At 46.5% G+C, this 16,248-nt stretch overlaps 1 protein-coding gene across 1 annotated transcript in view; it reads right to left on the bottom strand.

Moving 5' to 3' along the window:
• The window catches only part of GALNT10 (polypeptide N-acetylgalactosaminyltransferase 10), a 201,006-nt gene that overhangs the window by 137,735 nt on the left and 47,023 nt on the right, over positions 1 to 16,248 (bottom strand). The window lies entirely within an intron of this gene.

Below are 16,248 nucleotides of genomic sequence, written 5' to 3'. Positions count from 1 at the left end.
ACGACTAGGGTCATTTGGTCTTAAGTTCTCTGAAAGGATTAAGGTTAACTTAGAAACTTCTTCTCTTTCAATAGGAGGCAGAATTTACATACCACCTTGCATTGATTGTAGTTCCTCCCTTTCCTGGAATCTTGAGAGTAAAATACCTCTAGGTTAGTGCGGGAAGAGGAACCCTGAAAGATTTATAAACATCTTTGATTGTGTTACCTTGAAATTCTAATGTTTCTGTGTATCCCCTAGACAAATGTTATAATCTTATTAATGATTGTGCCATAATGTCATGCTCTTCCCGCTCGTGTGTGATCAAGGGTATATAAGCAGTCCCTGATATTTTTGGGACTGCACAATTTGGGCCTGCAGATGCCCTGTGTCAGCCATATGCAACTGGCATATTTAAAATTTCCTCCTTTAATAAAACTCTTCAAAATTTATCTGGACTGGGTGTGTGTAAAGCCAGTAGCCATGGCCACCATCATAGCCATCTGGCCCATGCAGGTTCGCATTGGATTCGGACAGTCGGTAATGAAACAATGGAGCCAAGAACTGGTGGTCCATCATCTTTTTTTTTTTTTTCTTTCTGAAGCTGGAAACAGGGAGAGACAGACAGACTCCCGCATGCACCCGACCGGGATCCACCCGGCACGCCCACCAGGGGCAACGCTCTGCCCACCAGGGGGCGATGCTCTGCCCATCCTGGGCGTCGCCATGTTGCGACCAGAGCCACTCTAGCACCTGAGGCAGAGGCCACAGAGCCATCCCCAGCGCCCGGGCCATCTTTGCTCCAATGGAGCCTTGGCTGCGGGAGGGGAAGAGAGAGACAGAGAGGAAAGCGCGGCGGAGGGGTGGAGAAGCAAATGGGCGCTTCTCCTGTGTGCCCTGGCCGGGAATGTCCATCATCTTTAATCCTAGCTTGCACCCGGTGGGCAAGTAAAACACACACTGGGCTCCAAAACCCACTCATTCAGTGCTCACAAAGCTACTGACTTACCCGAGTTTCCTAGAATCAAAGGTCTCTAGCTCACCAGACTTACTCACCTCTATTCCCCATCTCCTTCTCTCTGAACAAACTGCATAAACTGGCTTCTCCTTCAGCACTCCACCATCTTGGCTGCCTCTCCTGGCCTCCTCCATGCGGCCTTTCTCTGCTCTCCTCTCTAATGCTAATCCCAGGAACCGAGAGAGAAAAAGCTCCCGGTCTGCCCCCATTTATAGCGTAGAAATCCAAGTCTTTACTCCAATATACAAACAAGGAAGTCTCTGATACAGTCACTTATCTGAGGCATAATGGGATTCCTTATAAGAGTGCACCACCCCACATCAAAAAGGGTGAGAAAGGCTTAGTCCTAAAACCAAGCCCCAGGCTACAAGGATCCTGCCTGCTCACAGCCCACCCCCAACACACATTAATATAATCACACCCATCCCAAGCAGGAAGGGCAACTAATATCATCACCTGGGAGATGGGCTTCTACGTGGGCAGCGCCATCTTTAACAAAGTAAGCATAATATATTTTATCTGCCCAACAGTGTGTCTACGTGAACTCGATGAAATGGGTTACAGGGCCTTTCAGAATCTGGGGTACGGTACTTTATAACAATTTAACAACACCTCATGACTCTTCTGCATAAGTTATCCTGCTTATTCCCAAATAGGGGAGAAAGGGTCAAGTTATCCTCATTTTGCAGATGAAGGTTCGCAGATCTGAGGTTAATTCATTCATTCTTGAACAATAATCCTGAGGCGTCCACCATGTGCCAGCGGCCAGGCTAGGCCCTGGGGCCACAACACTGAGCTAGGTAAGGAGGGAATCCCGCTCTGGAGCTTTCAGCTGGGTGCGAATGACAATGACAAGTGTAGCAACACAATGAAAGCAGCACTAAGCTGAGGGAGTGGCCGGGACTCTGTGCAGGGGCCCTGGATCTAGTGTCATTCACGGAGGGCTGACTCCCAGCCCAGGGCTCTTTTTGGTCTACTAGGGTTGTAGGAGACATATGCCTCAGGGGGTAAGAGTAAGACTTTTTCCTGGGGCCCGCTGGGCTGGAGGAGAAGGCCATAGAACATTTTTTTCTGCTGATGAATCAGAGCTACAGAATGAATGAACCTCAGCGCCCGAGGCCTCAGCTCCTAAGGAGACCAGAAATCAGGGTGAGACTCCTAAGGGGTTTTAGGCTTTGAGTAAACTCCCCGTGTTGACTTTGCCAGCAGCACATGGTACTGCTGGACAATGCCAAGAGCTAGGTCCCTCTCCTCTGGGCCTCGCTTTCCTGCCCACCCCCCCAAGGTGAATAGGGTGAACCAATGCTTGCTTTTTAGCTCAAGTCTACTTAATAACTTTCAAAATGTTCTTTCATCCACCAAAAGCCAAAGACAAGCCTGACCTATGGTGCCGCAGTGGATAGAACATTGACCTGGAACACTGAGGTCGCTGGTTAGAAGCCCTGGGCTTGCTCAGTCAAGGCACATACAAGAAGCAACTATGAGTTGATGTTTCACGTTTCTTCCCCTCTTCTCTCTCTCCCTCCTCTCTCTAAAAATCAATAAATAAGTCTTTTTAAAAAGCCAAAGACAAATCATTAGTTGATGTATTTCAAAGGTGTTTTATAAAATGCAATTCAGTGTCAGGAAGCTTTATTGACCTCTGAAGTCAAATTCTTCAAGGCCAAATGGCTGAACACAGCTGTTCAATAGTGCCCCCTGTCTACCTCACCCTCATACTCCTTTGCAGTTAATAGGGCCTTCCCATAACTCATCCCATGAGAGAGAGAGGAGAGAGCGTCTCCACTTCCTGTGGAGGCCCATTCATAGAGCAATATTTATACATTCCCTTTAACCTGACATTGCATAAGATCTATCACCAGTTAATTAAATTGTAACCATCTTATACATTGACTTCTAGTTGTGATCAGCATCTAAATTTACAGATCCACAAGGCTGCAGTGACTTGAGTGAAGAAGCTAAATAATATTCACTTAAAGGAGCATTAAATTGTGCAGAACCATCATGAGCAGTCAATAAAGCCTTCATGTTAAACAGAATTTAAAGAGATGATATTTGCTACTTTACTCCCTTGAGGAACATATGCCTTGAAAAGTTATTTCCTACCCCTGAATTTCCTGCGACTACAGTGGTTTTGACAATTTTCTGATTTATTTAAAGTGAATGATTAAAGCACTTGGTTAGAGGCATTTGCATTCATCTAAACAAGGGTGTGTGGGGGCTGCATCCTGGATCCTGCCTTGGTCCTGAAGGGAAGAGAGACAGGGGACTAATTAAGTAACAAACGCTCGGCCAGACAATTCTGTTCTAGGGGCATAATCTCCTTTGCCAGGAGTGGGAGAGGTGACTGGCTGAGCGAGCCCCAGCCTCCTCAGCCTAATCCTCCCTCCTCAGCAAGAGGCGCGCAGTGTCTGGAATAATAATGTAATTACGGACAGCTAAAACACCTCATCCATGAAGGGCGAGAGTTTGGACTGTTTGAGCTGTGGGAAGGAGAATCAAAGCACCAAAGGGTGGCTCTTTCTCTGGGCAAGGGTGCTGAGAACCGTCTGTTTTTCCTCTAAAGTATGCATGCTTTTCAGAGAAAAGGGAACTGCTTGTGACCGACATCTAACAGCTACTTAGGTTAAAAGTGGCTGCTGCACTCACTCAAAACACAACCAAATAGCCTCAAGTGTCTCCCCTCCCCCCAGTCATGGGGGGAGGGGTTGTCCATGCTTCCTCCTTAGGTCTAGATCAGCGATTTTCAACCACTGTGCTATAAGTATGTTTAAAACATGGAATACCCAACTATTTCATCAGAGGGACTGCCTTCTTTCCCTTATATTGTCAAAAAAAAAACAAAAACGACAACAGCCAACACAACAATAGCCATCCGGTGTGAACAAATAAAAATTATACCTATTTTTTTGTCAGATCGGCCAAAAATATATTTTTTAGTGTGCCGTAGAATTTTAGTAATTAGTTTATGTGTGCCATGAGATGAAAAAGGTTGACAATGGCTGGTCTAGATGTTAAAATCCTGTTTGTTCTGAAAGAGTAGATGCAGGGTGAATGGGCAGTGATGGTGTTTTATGGATTTTACATTCACTAGTTTAACACAGTGACTGGTATACAGTGGGTGCTAAATGTTTGCTGACTGGCATCAGCTATAGTTCATGTTGCTGAAGTTCAATTTAATTTTGCTGATTTCTTTTTTTTTTTAATTTTATTGATTGATTTTACAGAGAGAGGAGGGGAGAGAACAAGAAGTATCAAGTCATAGTTGCTTCACTTTTGTTGTTCATTGATTGCTTGTAGTATGTGTCTTGACCAGGTGAGCCCAGGGTTTTGAACCGGTGACCTCAGCATTCCAAGTCAATGCTTTATCCCTCGCGCCACCACAGGTCAGGCAACTTTGCTGATTTCAACATGGAAGAATACCACCTTGCTGGATATTTGAGTGCAGCGACTTATAGCAGCATGTGGAAGTATCATGAAAACCTGAAGTCAGAAACCACAGCTCAGAGCCATGATTTTCAAACAGCATTCCAGAGGCATAAGGGGTCAACAGACTCAACTCACAACCCTGGGATGTGTTAGGGCGGGAGGGGCAAGAGGCCACTGGGATGCTGCCCCGCCTCCTGTCCATTTCAATAAAAACAATTTACTTCTACCTGTTTTCTATGCTCCAGTTTCACATAAAATATCCTTTAAAGATAAAGGTCCTACAACTGAATATTCACATAGTTTCAAAGTATTTCCTGACAAGAGTCTTATTAGTTGCAAAATGGAAAATAGTAACTATATGCTGGAGACACACTGCAGGTAGGACCTTACTATTGCTGGCAATAAGACATCAGGTACCTCCAATACAATGTGTTGAGAAGGGCACAGGCCCTTTCTGTAGTGTTTTTCCTCAAATGTGTCAACTAATCAACTGAAAACATCAGACTAGCCCGAACAGGGACATTCTACAAAATAATTGGCTACTCTTTCCAAAAAGTATCAAGGTCATGAAAAACAAAGACTGAGGAAATGTTGGAGGAGCCTAAGGAGATATGACCAGTAAATATAATGTGGGATCCTGGAACAGAAAAAAAGAACATAATGAAACATTTTGGCAAGGTTCATGTTTTAAGGTCTATAGCAGGGGTCCCCAAACTACGGCCCGCAGGCCGCATGCGGCCCCCTGAGGCCATTCATCCGGCCCCCACCGCACTTCCGGAAGGGGCACCTCTTTCATTGGTGGTCAGTGAGAGGAGCACAGGATCCATCCTCATCCTGTGCTCTGGGAGTACTGTATGTGGCGGCGCCACAAAGCGCAGCATGGCTCACGTACAGTACTACTTCCAGTGACATGGGAAGCGCGTCATATCACCTGTTACGGCTAGCAGTGACAAATATGGAACCGGACATTGACCATCTCATTAGCCAAAAGCAGGCCCATAGTTCCCATTGAAATACTGGTCAGTTTGTTGATTTAAATTTACTTGTTCTTTATTTTAAATATTGTATTTGTTACCGTTTTGGTTTTTTACTTTAAAATAAGATATGTGCAGTGTGCATAGGGATTTTTTTATAGTTTTTTTTATAGTCCGGCCCTCCAACGGTCTGAGGGACAGTGAACTGGCCCCCTGTGTAAAAAGTTTGGGGACCCCTGGTCTATAGGTTGGTTCATAATACTGTCTCATGGTCTAGATAATTGTACTATGACTGTGTAAGACGATAACATTAGAAAAAGCTGGGTGAAGGGTATACAAGAGATTATTTTTGCCACTTTTTTGGTCAATCTAAAATTATGTCAAAATAAAAAGTAAACAAAACATCTGAACTAAATAAAGTTTTAAAAATATCGCCATTCAAGAGAAACATAATTGGACTTCTGGCTTGATCTTCACATGTGACAGAGGCAAGCCTCGCTGGGGAGCCAACAATTAAACCTCATGATCAAAGCTGTAAGTTTGAAACGGTCATGGAGAGCCAGGCCATAATGTCCTGTACCTGCCTGGGAGAAAAAGTTCCAAAGAATAGGCAAGAAGGACCATTCACGGGGATGAGCAGGCTGACCACTCTGCACAAGTGCCCCCAAAGCATAGAAAACCCGCATCCTCCGAAGACAGGGTCATAGCTGGAATCAGTGAGTCATTTATCTGGTGGTCAGTCCCTGAGACCTCATCAATCTCTTCCCAGTGTCAGTCCACACTGAACAAGTCCCACGGCCTTTGGATTTATTTATAGAAAAATATTGGAATCCCTGCCCTGCCCAGTCAGTCTACTAAGTTAGGTCTATGTGTGATTTTTAATGTAATTCATTTAAAAAAGCTTCATCTGGTTTCTCCTGGCCATGCTCAATTATTCCCTACCAATGGTTCTCAAAGTGTGTGCCAGGGTGCACTCTAGAAAATTTCCAGGTGCGCCCTATGGTATTTCAGAGAAATATGTGCCTGTTGGGGACCAAAAAATCAACAGGCTTTTGGAGTTTAGATTTTTGGGGGACAGAAGTGTAGGGAATTGGCTGTAAGCTGGTGGGGAATTGGCTGTAAGCTGACAGTCTGCCCAACCCCTCACATCTCACTTGCCTGATTAGGTTGCAAAAGGCTGTTAAGCTGTGGTGCTGGATTGTTTACACTAACCCCCATGTTCCCTGGAAAGACTAGAGGCAAAATTCTTCTATCCTTTTTTTTGTTTGTTTGTTTGTTTTTTGTTTTGTTTTGAAGCTGGAAACGGGGAGAGACAGACAGACTCCCGCATGCGCCCGACCGGGATCCACCCGTCATGCCCACCAGGGGGCGATGCTCTGCCCCTCCGGGGTGTCGCCCTGTTGCGACCAGAGCCACTCCAGCGCCTGGGGCAGAGGCCACAGAGCCATTCCCAGTGCCCGGGCCAATGGAGCCTCGGCTGCAGGAGGGGAAGAGAGAGACAGAGAGGAAGGAGAGGGGGAGGGGTGGAGAAGCAGATGGGCACCTCTCCTGTGTGCCCTGGCCGGGAATCAAACCCAGGACTTCTGCACGCCAGGCTGACACTCCACCACTGAGCCAATCGGCCAGGGCCTCTTCTATCCTTTGTTTGGTGTAAAGTTAAGATTTGCTAATGGCCTCACTTTGCCCTATAAATAAAGCAAGATGCAGTTTTTAGATGCACTTTGTCCTTACCAGCAGCAATCACAGGGCCCTCCTGACCCTGTATTTTCTTAATTCCATACCATTCCTACTTGGGACCTGGAATTACTAGCTGGTTCGTGGCATGTGCCCAGATATAAAAATAAATATAGTTACTCTATTATACCATTTCATTATCGAAATACTGCTCTTTTTGTTAACACATCATTATTATATTTATTATTAACACATCATTATATCATTTTTAGATGAAAACACCCAAATAAAATAGATAGATTTCTCAAAAAGAAGCATGATATTGAAGAAACCGATTCTGGAAGTGAGCAAAAGTTAAGTGTAAATAAAATAGGACCTGAAGGCTGACGGGCAGAATTTAATTTATAGCATTTTCCATCACTTAACACTGAACCATATGGATTAGAAACCCATTCATGGAAGTTTCAAGTGATTTTGGTTTAACATTAACAGAAGAAGAACTGGCAGCTATATCCACTGATCGTGGATTGATGATTAAACATAAGTAATTGTCTCTTGAAGCCTTTTGGATTTCTATAAAAGAAGAATATGTGGCAATATCTTAAAAAGCTTTGAACATTTTACTACAATTTTCAACATCCTATTTATGTGAGTTAGGATTTTCTACCCTCAACACAATTAAGAGCAAAAAGAGAGGAATTCTTCAATGTATTGACAAGGAAATGAGAGCTTGCCTTTCAAATATATGCCCAAACATTGAAGAAATCGCTACGACACATCAGGCTCATGTTTTTCATAAACACAAGAATGAAAAAACTTAACACATTCGTGCTGGGACCTAATGAATTTACTAAATCTTTCTGAGAATGTATCTATCTATATAAAAGGATAACTTTTTGTCTTTTTTTTTAACCCCTTTTTTACGAATTCTAAAAAGCATACTCAAAAAATATAATATAAAAAATGTTTTTTAATGTCAAAATAAATTTAATTTTGTCGTACTTATTTCATTTAATTACCATAAAAGCACCTTGGATTTTATATATATTTTCTTTAATATTTGACTTAATTATTATAACATATTTCTCAGAAATTTGTATATAGCGCGCCTACAATCATTTGTAGGATTTTAAATGCGCCCCGACTTCAAAAAGTTTGAGAACCACTGCCCTAGACTAAAGACCAAGTTGTGGCCCTGGCCAGTTGGCTCAGTGGTAGAGCATCGGCCTGGCGTGCAGAAGTCCCAGGTTCGACATCCGGCCAGGGCACACAGGAGTAGTGCCCATTTGCTTCTCCACCCCTCCCCCTCTCCTTCCTCTTTGTCTCTCTCCTCCCCTCCCGCAGCCGAGGCTCCACTGGAGCAAAGTTGGCCTGGGCACTGAGGATGGCTCTGTGACCTCTGCCTCAGGCGCTAGAATGGCTCTAGTTGCAACAGAGCCACGCCCCAGATGGGCAGAGCATCACCCCCTGGTGGGCATGCCGGGTGGATCCCAAGTCCGTCTGACTGCCTCCCCATTTCCAACTTCAGAAAAATACAAAAAAAAAATAATAATAATAAATAAAAAATTAAAAAGACCAAGTTGTGATGGAGAACAGCTCAAGACAATATACACTAAAGAAGTGAATAAGCTGCAGCCTAGAAACGCTGGTGAAGAGGCAAAGGGCCCAAGAGCCTCTGAATGCAGGAGGTCTCTGTATCCTGAAAGGCACATGGCCGTGAATGGAGAAAGGGACGGGAGAGGAGGGAAAGGTGGAATCCGGCTAATAGTAGAATCAATTCTGGTTGCATCTGAAAAATTCCTAAGAATTTTGTATCCTATTCCACGCTGTACTCAAGTTTATTTTCACATAAATGTTATTAAATTTCATTTAAATATAGTATAAAATGGTCACACACACTCTCCACCACCAAGTCATATCCAGAAAAAATGGGTCATGTTTAGTCTGTGGATCCTCATACCTACTGGTACATATTCTAACTTCTAGGAGCATGGGGCAAAATGGCTTTAAAAATGTTTATGTTCATAATATCAGCATATTCCATTAGTACAAGCAAGTGCTTTAAGATTTTTTTTTACCTACTTAAATATTAAAAGCACAAACATATCTGCAAAATCTACTCACCCAGAAAACCTCACTCCCTAATGATGCCAGATAAATGAAGCATTACTCTACTAGGAAGTTGGGTTAAGACACGAGGAAATTTACATTGTACCTATATTAGTTACGCATGGTAAAATAAAGCTTGCCCCTTCTTTTCCTATTATGAAAAGTGTGGGTTTGGCAAGTGTCCCAATGGTCCGTTTGTTTTTTAAAGAGACTATCGGAACTGCTGATAAGAGATTACCCGTTTTTGAAGTGGTATTAAAATTCTGCATTGGGTCCTTTTTTCTAGGAAAGCCAGGAACCTAGTTAAGGATGTTTATTTGGTCCTCAAGACACTTACTGAACATTAAGATATTTGTTGTTTTAATATAAAAGGAGGCAATAGCCTGCCCAGCTTTCATCCCTTTGCTTTTCTAGAACCCTCACTTAAATCTCGGGGAACCAGACTTTTCCTACTGCCAGTGCCGGAGGTTTGGGTAGCTGGACTCCCTCTTAGTTTCATGAATAGACATTTCACCTATATACCAAAGAGTATGGCCTCCTTGACCACAGTGAAAGCTCAGAGGCAAGTACTTGGCTCAAAGCGGACACAGAAGGTCGGTTCAGTGACTGACAACAGGGATCAGGAAAGAGCCTTTCTCCTCCTAGAGCTCTGAAGCCGCAGGAAGGCTGCCCGGGGCTGCCGGAGGCCTCCGGTGCAGTGAGCGGGAGGCAGGTCTTCGGAGAAGCAGCCAGCACTGAGCAGAGGTTCCAGGAGATGTGTCGGCCCCAGGATCCAGCTGTGCCCGAAGGTCTTTCAAGTTACACAATCCAATAAAGTCCCTTTTTTGCTTAAGCTAGTTTGAGAAGGTTGTCACTTGTCACTAAAAGCATCCTAAGACAAATGTCTTTCTTTAAAAACAGAACAGCCTGACCAGGCAGTGGTGCAGTGGATCGAGTGTCAGACTGGGACTTGGAGGGTCAGGTTCAAAACCCCGAGGTCACCAGCTTCAGTGCAGGCTCATTTGGCTTGAGCACAGGGTCACTGGCTTGAGTGTGGGATCATAGACATGACCCCATGGTCGCTGGCTAGAGCCCAAAGGTCTCTGGCTCGAGCCCAAAGGTCTCTGGTTTGAGCCCAAAGGTCACTGGCTTGAGCAAGGGGTCACTCGTTCTGCTGTAGCCCCTCATATGAGAAAGCAATCAATGAACAACTAAGGAGCTGCAATGAAGAATTGATGCTTCTCATCTCTCTCCCTTCCTGTTTGTCTGTCCCTATCTGTTCCTTTCTCTGACTTTCTCTGTCTCTTTCTAACAAACAAACACCCCAGAAAATATTAGGAAGCAGAGTTTTCTAACCTTTAAAATGCAATGTTAAGATCCAGGGTTCAGGTATTTCCCCTTTGCTGGGGTACAAGGTGAGATGGCAGGAGATGATGTAAGCAGCTGGGCTCGGGGAGACAGCTGTTGAGGCCCATGCAGACGTGCTCACATCAGCTGTGGCTGACAAACAGCGTGCCAGTGCTGGAGGGCAAATATGTGGAGCAGATAGCTGTTTATTAGGCTTGTCACAAACCCTCTCTCTTTCATGGAATGGTTCACTCCAAACATTTAGGAACACAATTGCACTCAACTAACGGAACTTCTGGGGGCTTATTTGGTACTAGGGTTTTAAAAGCTGGCTCCTGCGACACACACCAGGAAAACATCACTGTCACTGGCGATGTGAAATAAATAAATGAGTGAAAAAATAAATGAAAATAGATGGGATCAAATGAGATAAGTCAAATCAATGAAAAGAGGTCTCAAACTGGAGGGCTAAGGTCACCTCCAGTCTACAGGGAACTACACACACAGGGCTTTGTAAAAATAAAACAAATACGGCTAACTACTAAAAATCCAGAAAGTTATCCCATGCATAACTAATATTTGTGCTCTCTTGAGTCACCAGAAGACCTGGTACCTGGCCCTGGGCTCCTGCATGGCAGCCACTGGCAGCACCTGAGTCCAGCAGATACCCCTCTAGAAGGGGGGAGGTGGGTTCTCCAACTTCCCGCTCCAGTTCACCCCACTCTCAAACACAGGCAGGTGGCACTCATGCAAGTGGCCTCCCCAGGCCCGTCGGGAACCTGTATTCGCTACCCATGAGTAGGGACTAAATCTGGGACCCCGGGAAGCGAACAGCAGGCTCTTCCATCAACCACTTCATTCGGTTTGGCTACCCAGTGGCTCCACCTTGAGACAGTGGGAGATAAAACTAGGAAATGTAAGCTGAGGGCATAGTGTGGAAGTCTCATGATGCCCCGACAAGATGTTTATACTTAATGTCTTAGGCAAAAGAGAAAAGGTAAATGTTTATTACCAAGAAGAACTGACACCTGCACTGAGCCACCCAGTGGTCATTTCTTACACCCACCCTTTCATCCTTCTTAACAGAATTCTGATTTTGTTCAGTTATCCATCCTGCAGGTTTCTGTGTCTACATGTAATGTCTGGAGCTATGGCAACCGTCTTGTGACAATGAGGAACTTTAACCCGGGGAGAACATGCTGAGCATGGCAGCATGATGACAGAAGGATGGCAGGAAAATGAATTTCAGGTGCTGCTGCTGAGCCACTGAATTAATTAATCCCACAGTTTCCCTTCTCCTAGGATTCTCGTAACACAAGATAATAAATCTCCCTATTGCCTGACCAGGTGGTGGCGCAGTGGATATAGCGTCGGACTGGGATGCGGAAGGACCCAGGTTCGAGACCCTGAGGTCGCCAGCTTGAGAGCGGGCTCATCTGGCTTGAGCAAAAAAGCTCACCAGCTTGGACCCAAGGTCGCTGGCTCGAGCAAGGGGTTACTCGGTCTGCTGAAGGCCTGCAGTCAAGGCACATATGAGAAAGCAATCAATGAACAACTAAGAAGTCGCAATGCGCAACAAAAAACGAATGATTGACGCTTCTCATCTCTCTCCGTTTCTGTCTGTCTGTCCCTGTCTATCTCTGCCTCTGTAAAAATAAATAAATAAATAAAAACAAAATAACTAATCCTTATTTAAAAAAAAAAAAAAAAGGCCTGACCTGTGGTGGCGCAGTGGATAAAGCGTCGACCTGGAAATGCTGAGGTCGCCGGTTCGAAACCCTGGGCTTGCCTGGTCAAGGCACATATGGGAGTTGATGCTTCCAGCTCCTCCCCCCTTCTCTCTCTCTGTCTCTCTCTCCTCTGTCTCTCTCCTCTCTAAAAATGAATAAATAAAATTTAAATAAATAAATAAATAAATCTCCCTATCATTTATTTATTTATTTATTTTTAGAAAATCTCCCTATCATTTAAATGAGTTGAGTCTTCTGTTACTTGCAGCTCAAAGCAGCCAAAATTACAAGTGGGTTTTAAGGGAAAATAATTTTAAAAACCCACCTAGACACTGATAGATAAGACTCAAGAAATGCCTTTAAACAGGTGCCATGCCCTCAGCGGCCCAGAGGACTCATGACCCATCAGTTGCCCCGAGCAATTTCCCAGTTCCATAGAAACACACACAAGTTCCAACAGTCAGCTTAAGTTTACCACTTAATCACACAAGTCTGGCTGGTGTCAAGCTCTTAAAGGAGTTGATCCCAGGGAACAGGGAGAAAAATGAAAGGGAAGTAAAATTGAACAGTTGCCTGCAGAGAACACCAGCTGTGTGATTGATTTCCATGTAATCTCCATTTGTCTCCCTGGAATTCCACCAGATCCCTGGCACAGGGACACAGGGAGATGTGCTGCTGCTCATGCCCGGAGTGCGGTCAGGAAAACAACATCCCCTTATAGGTCCCTGAAGGCTGACAGGTGATCTGGGGGAGAGTTTTCCTCTCCTTGCCCATGGCCATACTCAGGCTGCTGCGGCCGCGGTGGAAGGCTAGCTTACTGGCTGCTCGATTAGAAGTTGTATATCTCAGGCAGGTGAGTTGTGCCTGTCCTGGGTGTCTTCAATCCATCATTTGCTCAGGGCAAGAGCACTGGCCCTGACCACAGCTGGCATATAGGGTTTAACAGAGACAGAGTGAGAGTCAGAGAGAGGGATAGACAGGGACAGACAGGAACAGAGAGAGATGAGAAGCATCAGTCATCTGTTTTTTGTTGTGGCACTTTAGTTGTTCATTGATTGCTTTCTCATATGTGCCTTGACGGGGGTGGGGGGGTGGCTACAGCAGACCGAGTGACCCCTTGCTCAAGCCAGTGACCTTGGGAAAACCACCTAGGGAAACGAGTTATTTGGGGGGCGGGTCCGGACTTGGGGTCACAGGTGGCAGGGAAAGGATAAGAAAGAGTAGAAGAGGATGGGGGGGAGGGCAGGGTGACTGTGCCCCATTACCATTTCACTTGTTGGATGCTCTCCGTCATGGACTGCGTGTTCTCCAGTGTCCACGCTGAAGTGCACATTGGCCCAGTGTGTCCCTGCCCAGAGAAATGGAGCCCGAAATGCAGAGAATACAGCATGCCTATGGCAGTGCGCTTCAAGTGCAGTTCCAGTCTGGTTCTGCGGCACCGGCAACTTCCAGAATCTGGTAAGAAATGCAAATGCTTACCTAGGGCCCTGCTCCAAGTCGACTGAATCACAACTCCAGGGCTGGGTCCCAGAAATCTGTGTTTCAAAAAGCCCTCTAGCCTGACCAGGCGGTGGTGCAGTGGATACAGTGTCGGACTGGGATGCAGAGGACCCAGGTTCGAGACCCTGAGGTCGCCAGCTTGAGCGCGGGCTCATCTGGTTTGAGCAAAGCTCACCAGCTTAGACCCAAGGTTGCTGGCTTGAGCAAGGGGTCACTTGGTCTGCTGTAGCCCCTTCCCCCCCCCCTCCGGCAAGGCACATATGAGAAAGCAATCAATGAACAACTAAAGTGCCACAACAAAAAACTGATGACTGATGCTTCTCAGCTCTCTCCGTTCCTGTCTATCCCTATCTATCCCTCTCTCTGACTCTCACTCTGTCTCTGTTAAAAAAAAAAAAAAAAAAAAAAGCCCTCTAGCTGATTGTCCTGCTCGGGAAAACTAGACACCAGCCTCATTATGGAGAAGAGGGCGGCCCAGGGATGCACAGTGACTTACTCGAGGACACGAGGCTGGAAAGCACAGAAGCTAAACGGGAATCTGGGTCTGACCCCCAGTCCAGGGCCTTTCTCATGGCATCAGATGAGGAAGTAAAGCTACTGCGAAGTATTTCAAAACCACTCTTAACCACTTCTAGTATTTGTGCACATGTCCCAGCAACAAAACTGGAGCCCTGAACCAAAACACCTGCATTCCCAATGAGACAGTAAGCTCGGGCACCCTCCCTTTTGACTCCTCTAGATGGCAGGCCTTAGGGCAAAGTGCCTGCACTTCCCCGGTGACTGAAACCAGGAACCCAGAGCAGCCCAAGACAGGAGCTCAGCAAGCAGACCGCCCGGCTCAGCCCAGCTATCTGGCCTGCTCTCTGTCACTGTGGGCAGGTTTCAGCTTTGCTGAGCCCGTTTCCTCAGCTGCAACTTGAAGACAGCAAGTTCGCAGAGATAAGGCCTGTTGTGACAACGAGATGAGGACCAAAGTCAGGGGCTGAGCACTGTGTCCGGCACACGGCTATGTGCTCACTGCATGTCACCTGTCACTGCTCTCCTCAACATTCCCTTGTCCCTCTCCTCCCCACATCCAACTGGTGACCAAGTCGTGTTGACTGCACCTCCTTGACTGTTCCCACACCTGGCCTCTCATCTTTGTCTTTGCAGGTCTGTCCCACGAGCACAGGGGTGGTTCTGGTCCTCATGTCGCCCCCCTGCGCCACCACGCAAGTCTTCCAACCGGTCTCCTGCCCCCCAGTCTACCCTCCAGCCCTAGAGCCCGGGGCGCTTTCCTAAACGCACAACTGAACGGCTCACTCTGCTGCGTGGGCTTCCTGAATGCCAGCGGCAGCTCCCATGGTCTTCGGGCCGAGTGCTGGCGCCTGGGCAGGACGTCCAAGGGCCCTGCTGGTCAGCAGCCCCTCCTTACTTCCCATCTGCATGCCTCCCTTCCCCTGACCCCAGCCTACACACCTAATAACTTCTGGAACTCTGGTCTTTTCCTTCTGCCAGGAATGCCCGACCCTCACCTGTCTGGCAGATCCACATTCATTTTCCAGATGCAGCCCAGAGCAGGCGCCTCCCGGAAGTCCTGTTCTCAGGTAGGAGCGACTGCGCCTGCGTGGGCCCCTCTGCTGCTGCTGCACCTGCTTCTCCCAGCATCTGTTCCACTTCACTGGACTTGTATGTTTTCACATCTGCCGCCCTTGCTGTCTGCTGGGTTTCGCCCTCCTTGGCAGAGGGAAGGCATCCTGAGCTTATTTATTAAATGGATGAACAATGAACTCCCCAGTCTGACCAGACCCAGCGTGGCCCTCTGGGCTCACAGCACAAACCTGCTCTGGTGTTCTTCAGGGAAGCCTGAGGTTGGGCTCCCATCTTGTTCGGAAGCAGGTTGGACTGATTCTCATACAAATGTGGCCGTGATTATGCAGTGGGTAAAGCGGACCATACGACTGATCTCTAACTATATAACCCATCCATCACCAGACGGTCATTCAGCTCCCAGTCTGGGCAAAGCCCCCAGTGCAGGAGAAAACAAGCCTTCACATCTCCAACTGGTGTGAAATATGGCAATGACCACTAAGAGCTTGCTGGCGTGGCCCGAGCACGGGGTTTCAGACTTGGCTTCCGGCTCCTGGTGCTGCCACTAACCCTCAGGGTGACCTGGGCAAGCCCCTTCCTGCTCGGGCCTCTGATCCCTGTCTGTAAAACAAGCGCTATGGGCCAGAAGCTCTCCGGCTACCTGTTAGAGCTCAGAGCTCGAACATTTCAGACATTTCAATGCCACTTGTAAAAAGAGAACAGGGACGATTCTGTTGCTTCTACCCCCACTCCCTGCTGAGCACTTGTAGTTCACCCAGGAGACAGACGAGAAATATGTATTCATTAAACAAATGACGTGACCTTTCCTGTTTTTATCCAAGTACTCTCTAAACTAGGACCGCCTGTCAGGAGGGCCTGCGGTCTCCAGCGCCTCCCACGTCAACAACTTCCCTCTGAGGTTTAGCCAAAGGAGGCAGTA

This window comes from Saccopteryx bilineata, chromosome 4 (assembly GCF_036850765.1).
Source record: "Saccopteryx bilineata isolate mSacBil1 chromosome 4, mSacBil1_pri_phased_curated, whole genome shotgun sequence".
Classification (NCBI taxonomy): domain Eukaryota; kingdom Metazoa; phylum Chordata; class Mammalia; order Chiroptera; family Emballonuridae; genus Saccopteryx; species Saccopteryx bilineata.
This window is presented reverse-complemented; position numbering and strand designations above follow the sequence as displayed.